The following is an 8,124-nucleotide window of genomic DNA, read 5'->3' as shown; positions in this document are numbered from 1 at the left end:
TTATTTTTGGCCGCATTTGGTCTTCTTTGCTGTGCGCGGGCTTTCTCTAGTTCTGGCGAGCGGGGGCTACTCTTCATTGCAGTACGCAGGCTTCTCTCTCATTGTGGTGGCCTCTCTTGTTGCGGAACACGGGCTCTAGGCACGTGGGCTTCAGTAGTTGTGGCACGTGGGCTCAGTAGTTGTGGCTCTTGGGCTCTAGAGTGCCACAGGCTCAGTAGTTGTGGTGCATGGGCTTAGTTGCTCTGCAGCATGTGGGATCTTCCTGGACCAGGGCTTGAACCCGTGCCCCCTGCATTGGCAGGTGGATTCTTAACCACTGTGCCACCAGGGAAGCCCCCTTCCTTCCTTTTTAAAAAGACAATATTTTTTCAAGCAGTTTTAGGTTTACAACAAACATTTGTGTGCAGGTTTTTGCATGGATATAAGTTTCCAACTTTTTTAGATAGATACCAAAGACTGTGATTGCAGGATCATATGATAAGAGTATGTTTAGGTTTATGAGAGACGGCCAAACTGCCCTCCAAAAGTGGCTGTACCATTTTGCATTCCCACCAGCAGTGAATGAGAGTTCCTGTTGCTCCACATCCTTGCCAGCATTTGTTGTTGTTACTGCTCTGGATCTGGGCCATTGTAATAGGTGTGTGGTGCTATCTCATTTTTGTTTTAATTTGCATTTTCGTGAAGACATGATGTGGAGCAACTTTTCACATGCTTATTTGCCATCTATATATTTTCTTTGGTGGAGTATTTGTTAAGGTCTTTGACCTGTTTTTAAATTGGGTTGTTGTTTTCTTATTGTTGAATTTCAAGAATTCTTTGTATATTTTGGATAACAGTCATTTATCAAATATGTCTGTTGCAAATGTTTTCTCCCAGTCTGTGATTTGTCTTCTAAATCTTTGGATACTGTTTTCTTGCTGAACAGCAGAAGTTTTTAATTTGAATGCAGTTAATAATAATCAATTATTTATTTCATGGATTGTGTCTTTGGTGCTATATCTAAAAAGTCATTACCCTACTCAAGGTCATTTAGGTTTTCTACGTTATAGTCCAGGAGTTTTATAGTTTTGTGTTTTAAATTTAGGTCTGTTATCCATTTTGTGTTAATTTTTGTAAAGAGTGTACTGTCTGTGTCTAGATTCATTTTTTCATATGCTGATGTCCAGTTGTTCTAGCACCATTTGTTTTTCTTTTTTTCCGAAATTTAAAGTTTTCATAATTTTAAAGATACCAAAATAAACATTAACATGTGGATGACTAGGAGAAATGTTTGGAAAAGCTATAACATAATATTAGAATGCAGAATACATAAGGTCTAAAATAAATCAATAATAAAGGTAACAAAATCATGTTGGATAATGAGAAAAAGTTTAAAGTTGGTCAGTCAAAGAAGAGAACAGTATGGACTTCCTGGTGGCCCAGTGGTTAAGAATCCACCTGTTAATGCAGGGGACACGGGTTCGAGCCCTGGTCCGGGAAGATCCCACATGCCGCGGAGCAACTAAGCCTGTGAGCCACAACTACTGAGCCCGTGTGCCACAACTACTGAAGCCCACATGCCCAGAGCATGTGCTCCACAACAGGAGAAGTCACTGCAATGAGAGACCAGCACACTGCAATGAAGAGTAGCCCCCGCTCGCCTCAACTAGAGAAAGCCCGCCCAACAAATACCCAACACAGCCAAAAATAAATAAATAAAATCAATAAATTTATTAAAAAAACACAAAAAACAAAGAAGAGAACAATAGATGTCTATTAAATGCAAATATTATTGGTCTATTGAGGGGATAAACATTTAAATCATACCATGAGTTGAAATATCTACACAGATACTCTTCTGGACCCAGAATGTTCCTACTCTTCTCAGTGTGCTTCAGCTACTTGGTCTAGCACCATTTGTTGAAGAGACTATTTTTGCTTCATTGTATTTCCTTTGCTCATTTGTCAAAAATCAGTTGACTGTATTTACGGGGGTCTATTTCTGGGCTCTCTATTCTGTTCCACTGATTTATTTGGGTATCCTTTCGCCAATACACACTGCATTTGTTTACTGTAGCATTATAGTAAGTCTTGAAGTTGAGTAGTGTCAGTCCCCCAACTCTGTTCTCCTTTAATATTGTGTTGCATATTCTGGGTCTTTTGTCTCTCTATGTAAACTTTAGATTCAGTTTGTTGATATCCATGAAATAATTTGCTGGTATTTTGATTGGAATTGCATTGAATCTATAGATCAAGTTAAGAAGAACTGACATCTTAACAATATTGAATCTTCCTATTCATGAACATAGAATATCTCTTCATTTATTTAGTTCTTTGATTTTGTTTATCAGAGTTTTGTAGTTTTCCTCAAATAGTCTTGTACATATTTTGTTAGATTTGTGCTTAAGTATTTCATTTTTGGGGTGCTAATTTAAATGATACTATGTTTTTAATTTCAACTTCCACTTGTTCCTTCTTGGTTTGTAGGAAATTGATTGATTTTTGTATATTAACCTTGTATCCCACACCTTCCTTCATTTTCTATCAAATATTTATGAATGTCTACCATGTGCTAATCCCTCTAGCACAGTACCTCCTCCCGAAGCTCAGAGTTTAGTGAGCAAGGTAGAAAAATAAATATAAAAATTAAAAACATATGTTATTAGTCTAGTATCATTTCAGGGGTTTTACAATTAGCTACTCACTTTTGGTCTTCTGGGAAGGAGACTCAACAGGAGATGAAATATGTGTTTCTTGTGTTGTATCTTCCTGTATGTGCTCTTCAAGGACTGTTGATCTTCCTACACCTTCGAAATATTCTGTGTATATAAGTTTTTGAAATTACATACTTGAATTCATTTATTTTATTTATTATTATTATTATTATTTTTTTTTTATTTTTTAAAATAATCATTTTTCTCACTCTGAAGGCCTTTTAAAAAATTAATTAATTAATTAATTTATTTTATTTTATTTTTGGCTGCATTGGGTCTTTGTCGCTGCACGCGGGCTTTCTCTAGTTGTGGCGAGTGAGGGCTACTCTTCGTTGTGGTGCATGGGCTTTTCATTGCGGTGGCTTCTCTTGTTGTGGAGCACAGGCTATAGGTGTGTGGGCTTCAGTAGTTGTAGCACGCAGGGTCAGTAGTTGTGGCTCGCGGGTTCTAGAGCGCAGGCTCAGTAGTTGTGGCACATGGGCTTAGTTGCTCGGCGGCATGTGGGATCTTCCTGGACCAAGGCTCGAACCTGTGTCCCCTGCATTGGCAGGTGGATTCTCAACCACTGCGCCACCAGGGAAGCCCTGTCCTAAGTTTTTAAAAGAACTTTCAAAACCAAACAAACTGAAAGAACTTCATGATGAGCTATTAATTTAAAACTTTTAAATTAAAATAGAGAAGATATTTTAGAAGAGACTCATGAACGCTTTTTCTGAAAACTAAACTTTTGTCACATTCTTTCCTTAAAAATAAATTTACCTGTTGAAGATAAACAAAAAACAACCCCCCCACCCCCCAAAAAACATATGTTATTATAAGGGACATATGAAAGAGGTCCTTCTAACTGGGCCTTGGTGGTCCAGGGTAGACTTTTTAGAGAGGTATGAAGTGAGTCTTAAGGGATAAACCTTACATGAAGTGAAAAAGCAAGAATATTGTAGACAGAAGATGACAGAAGGGAGATAGATGAGAAGCAGGATGGGTTTTCAGGGATCTACATGTGACTGAGTAGCAACAGATAGGGCTGAAGAGATTAAGTGGGGTCATGCTACTGTGTCTCTTGTCGAGGACCTTGCTTTTTATTCTACAGATAATAATTTGTTTCACGTAATTTTAGCAGCAGAATTTTTTTCCAAATTAAATCTTGTGTGGCACGCCAATATAAAATTAAATTAAAAGGAAATTTAATTAGTATGCATTATTTTATAAATTAAAACAATGAAAATACTGACATTTGTTTGAATAAAAAATTGATATAGAGATTATGGATGACAGTTATGTCTTATGTTAGCCTCAGCATTGCAGTTCTTTTATGTCTGAGTTTTGTTTGTTGTACAGTGGCAAGATAATTTTGATTCACAGAGATAAGTAGTTGCAAATTGTGACAGTTTTAAAATGTTATCTCAGAATCTCAGGATACTATTTTAAAGATGGAAGAGAAGGTTTTGTTCTTAGGTCTACACAAAAATGAAATTCGGGTTCGAGTGACTATGAGGATGATGGCATCAACGCCCAAACCTGAATATATACCAGAGGGTAATTTCCAGGAAAAATTCAGTTTTTGATATTTTGTGTTTAAGCTATGTTATTTCAGAAGATAGGAAGCTTCCAATAGCCGTGGACATAACTGGTTCATTAGAAATCAAACACGAAATATATGCATTTTAAAGTTGTGAAACCTCTTTTTCCTCTGACATCTTACGGCCTGCTTTTGATAAAATTTTAATGGTTCATTTAAGAAACTCTTCACTTCTGGAAATTCAGGCAGCTGCTCAGCCTGTGGTTCAGAATTCTGCTGCTTCATCATTTCAGATTTCTTGACTTGCCTACAGATGCATCTAGACCAATGTCATTTTATATTTAGCAAAGCTAGAATAGTTCACAGAGACTCTTGTGTCCTTTCTGAACGCTACAAATATCTAAGCTAGGTCATGCCACTACTCTTCTCCCTCAGTCAAGTCAATTAAAATGTATGTATTTAATGAATGGCTTGTTACAGAGAAAAATGTTCTTGATGTTTCTTGGCAGTATGGCAACGTCACCATTCATTTATTCATTTACTTAGTTTAATCCAATAGAAATAGATTAGATGCTAGGTTCTTCCTTGATTTGGAAGATAAGTGATTGTATTAATTTACTATGACTGCCATAACAAAGTACCACAGACTAAGTGGCTTAAATAGCAGACATTTATTTCTCATAGTTCTGGAGGTTGGAAGTCCAAGATCAAGGTGTCTTGGATCAAGGTGACTGTTTGGTTTCCTCTCAGGCCCTCTCCTTGGCTTGCAGATGGCTGCCCTTTTGCTGCCTCTAATTATGGCCTTTCTCTGTGTGAACCTCCTTGGTGTCTGTGTGTGTCCAAATTTCCTCTTCTCATAAAGACATTAGTCAGATTGGATTAGGGCCCTCCTTAATGGCCTCATTTTAACTTAAGCATTCCTTTAAGTACCGTATTTCCAAATGTAGTCACATTCTGAGACACTGGGGGTTAGGACTTCAATATACAAATTTTGGGGGGCACAATTCAGCCCATGTTATGATTAAATATTTTTCCTTGGGTATTATAAAAAAGGCAATAGATTTAAGTTTTCCCCATAGCTTCACGGCTTCTTCATTTTTGTTTGTATTTTTTTTTTTCATTTAAGATAGGACATACTTTATTCAAACCCATCAGAGAAACGGATAGCTTGAGTCTGTAACAAAGTGTCGGTTTTTAAAGCATCGGTCAGTAATTGTATATGAGTACATACAAATTAATTGATCAGACCACAACTTTTCAATGTTTAAAACAGAATAAACTTCCCTGTAAAAGCAGCACCTTTGTGACATTTTCACTTTAGTATTTTTCTCCTTCTTCTCCCTCTCCTTCAACAGAATTCACATCAACCTCCACATAATCCTTCTCAAGGGCAGCCATGTCCCCACAGGCCTCAGAAAACTCTCCTTCCTCTATGTCCTCACCCACATACCAGTGAAAGGCACACTTGGCATACGTCCGGTCAAACTTGTGGTCCAGGCGAGCCAAGGCTTAATGATGGCTGTGGTGTTGCTCAGCATGCACGCAGCCCACTGTACTTTGGCCCGGTCTCCACCGGGTATCACAGTAGGAGGCTGGTAATTAATGTCAACTTTGAAGCCAGTGGGGTACCAGTCCACAAACTGGATGGTGCGCTTGGTCTTGATGGTGGCAGTGGTAGCACTGACATCTTTGGGAACCATGTTGCCACGGTACAACAGGCAGCAAGCCATGTATTTACCATGGTGAAGGCTGCATTTCACAACCTGGTTGGCTGGCTCAAAGCAAGCGTTAGCGATCTCTGCTACCAGCAGAGGTGATAGGGGCGTATGTAGCCAGAGGGAAGTGGATGTGGGGATAGGGCGCCAGATTGGTCTGAAATTCTGTCAGATCAACATTCAGGGCTCCATCAAACCTCAGGGAAGCAGTGATGGAAGACACAACTTGACCTATCAACCTATTCAGGTTAGTGTATGTTGGGTGCTCAATATCAAGGTTTCTAAGACAGATGTCATAGATGTCCTCATTGTCTACCAGGAAGGCACAATTAGAGTACGCCAGGGTGGTGTGGGTGGTGAGGTTGGAGTTGTAGGGCTCAACTACAGCTACGGAAACCTGGGGGGCTGGGTAAATGAAGAACTCCAGCTTGGACTTCTTGCCATAATCAACAGAGGGATCTTCCATCAGCTGGGAGGTGAACCTAGAACCAGTTCCCCCACCAAAGCTGTGGCAAACCAAGAAGCCCTGAAGACCTGTGCATTGGTCAACCAGTTTCCAAATTCGGTCCAAGACGAGGTCAGTGACCTCCTTGCCAATGGTGTCGTGATGTCAGGCATAGTAATTGGCAGCACCTTTCTTGTCTCTAATGAGCTGCTCAGGGTGGAGGAGCTGGGGGTAGGTGCCAGTGAGAACTTCATCAATGACCGTGGGTTCCAGGTCCACAAACACGACCCTGAGCACATGCTTGCCAGCAGTTGTCTCACTGAAGAAGGTGTTGAAGGAGTCATCTCCTCCCCCAATGGTCTTGTCACTTGGCATCAGGCCATTGGGCTGGATGCTGTGTTCCAGGCAGTAGAGCTCCCAGCCGGCATTGCCGATCTGGATACCACCCTGACCAGCATCAATGGAAATGCACTGGCGCATAGTTGCTGTTTTGTGGCTGCCGAGAAGATGGCAGAGAGGAGGAGGCGAGGTTGTTGCTTCTTCCAGAGCAACTCTTAGGTGGTCGATGTAAGAGAACCTGCCTTATTTGTATTCTTGATGGGACTCAGAACCACTCTTCCCCTTTTGCATGGGAAAAAGGGAGGTAAATCTTCTCTTCTGGAAAGTGTCATAGGTAATGCAATATTTCTCAATCTTTTTGCTGTCCCAACACATAGACACATAGGAGTGATGTCACATAGCCACAACAAATGAGTGGCTTACTAAGAGCTTGAGCTGTGGAATCCCTATTTAAAAGCTGTGTGACTTTGTCTGAAGTCTTAAACTTCATAAGGATACTGTCTAAGCTACTTTAACAGAGATCTCTATAATACCATGACTTAAGAAGAGAGAAGTTTATTTTTCTCTCCTGTATCAGCTCACAGTGAAGTAACACAGAGTGGGATGGGCAGATCAGTCTATCCTTAAAAGACAGTTTCTATCTCTGAGTCCATAATGGCTGTTCCACCTCTTCCCATCGTATCTGCATCTCAGCCATCAGGAACAGGGAAAGGAGAAAGAAAAACACACCTATACTTCTTTTAATGTCAAGGCTTGGCATATAAGTTCTCTTATAGCCCGTTGCTAGCAAGTCATATAGACGTATTTAGTTGCAAAGATGGTGGAGAAACGTAACCTATAACTAAGTGGCCATGGGTGCAGCTAAAACATGGGGTTTTATTAATAAAGGAATAGAAGAATAATAAATATTGTTTTGTGTCTTGGGTTCCTGCAAAAGCAGAGCCTAAGCAAGGACTTGGATGTAGCTAGTTCAAGTGCATTTACCTAAGACGATGATATTGATCCCAGGAAACAGAGTGAGGGAGTGGGCAGAGTAGGGCAAGGGAAAAAAGCCAATAAAGGGTATGCTACCCAGATGGAAATCACTGTGGAAAACTGAGGCCCATTTACTCTGGGGATCATCTCTAGAACCACACAGAATGTGCCTCAGAATTGTTTCAGTGAAGGTTGAGGAGGCTGGGGCATTTATCCACTGACTTCCATCCCTCATCATTTATTAACTCCCCTGTACTTCCAGTCTGTAGCCCTGCTCAGACTGTGTAAGTTTCCATGGTGTTGAAGGATACACCAAAGGACTCCGCAGCACCCCCTGGAGCTGGAGCATTGCAATATTCATGCAACTGTTCACACTACTGGCACCAATGTCAAATGGGCCAAAGTGATTTGGCCCAGGGCATCTTAGGTGTCTGCTCC

General features: G+C 40.4%; 1 pseudogene; it reads right to left on the bottom strand.

The window, feature by feature from the left end:
* Positions 1-5,529: 5,529 nt before the first annotated feature.
* LOC102999288 (tubulin alpha-1A chain-like) lies at positions 5,530-6,852 on the bottom strand (annotated as a pseudogene).
* Positions 6,853-8,124: the final 1,272 nt, after the last annotated feature.

The sequence above is a fragment of the Balaenoptera acutorostrata genome, chromosome 4 (assembly GCF_949987535.1).
Source record: "Balaenoptera acutorostrata chromosome 4, mBalAcu1.1, whole genome shotgun sequence".
Lineage (NCBI taxonomy): Eukaryota > Metazoa > Chordata > Mammalia > Artiodactyla > Balaenopteridae > Balaenoptera > Balaenoptera acutorostrata.
The sequence above is the reverse complement of the archived record's forward strand: the minus strand, read 5'-3'. Positions and strand labels throughout refer to the sequence as shown.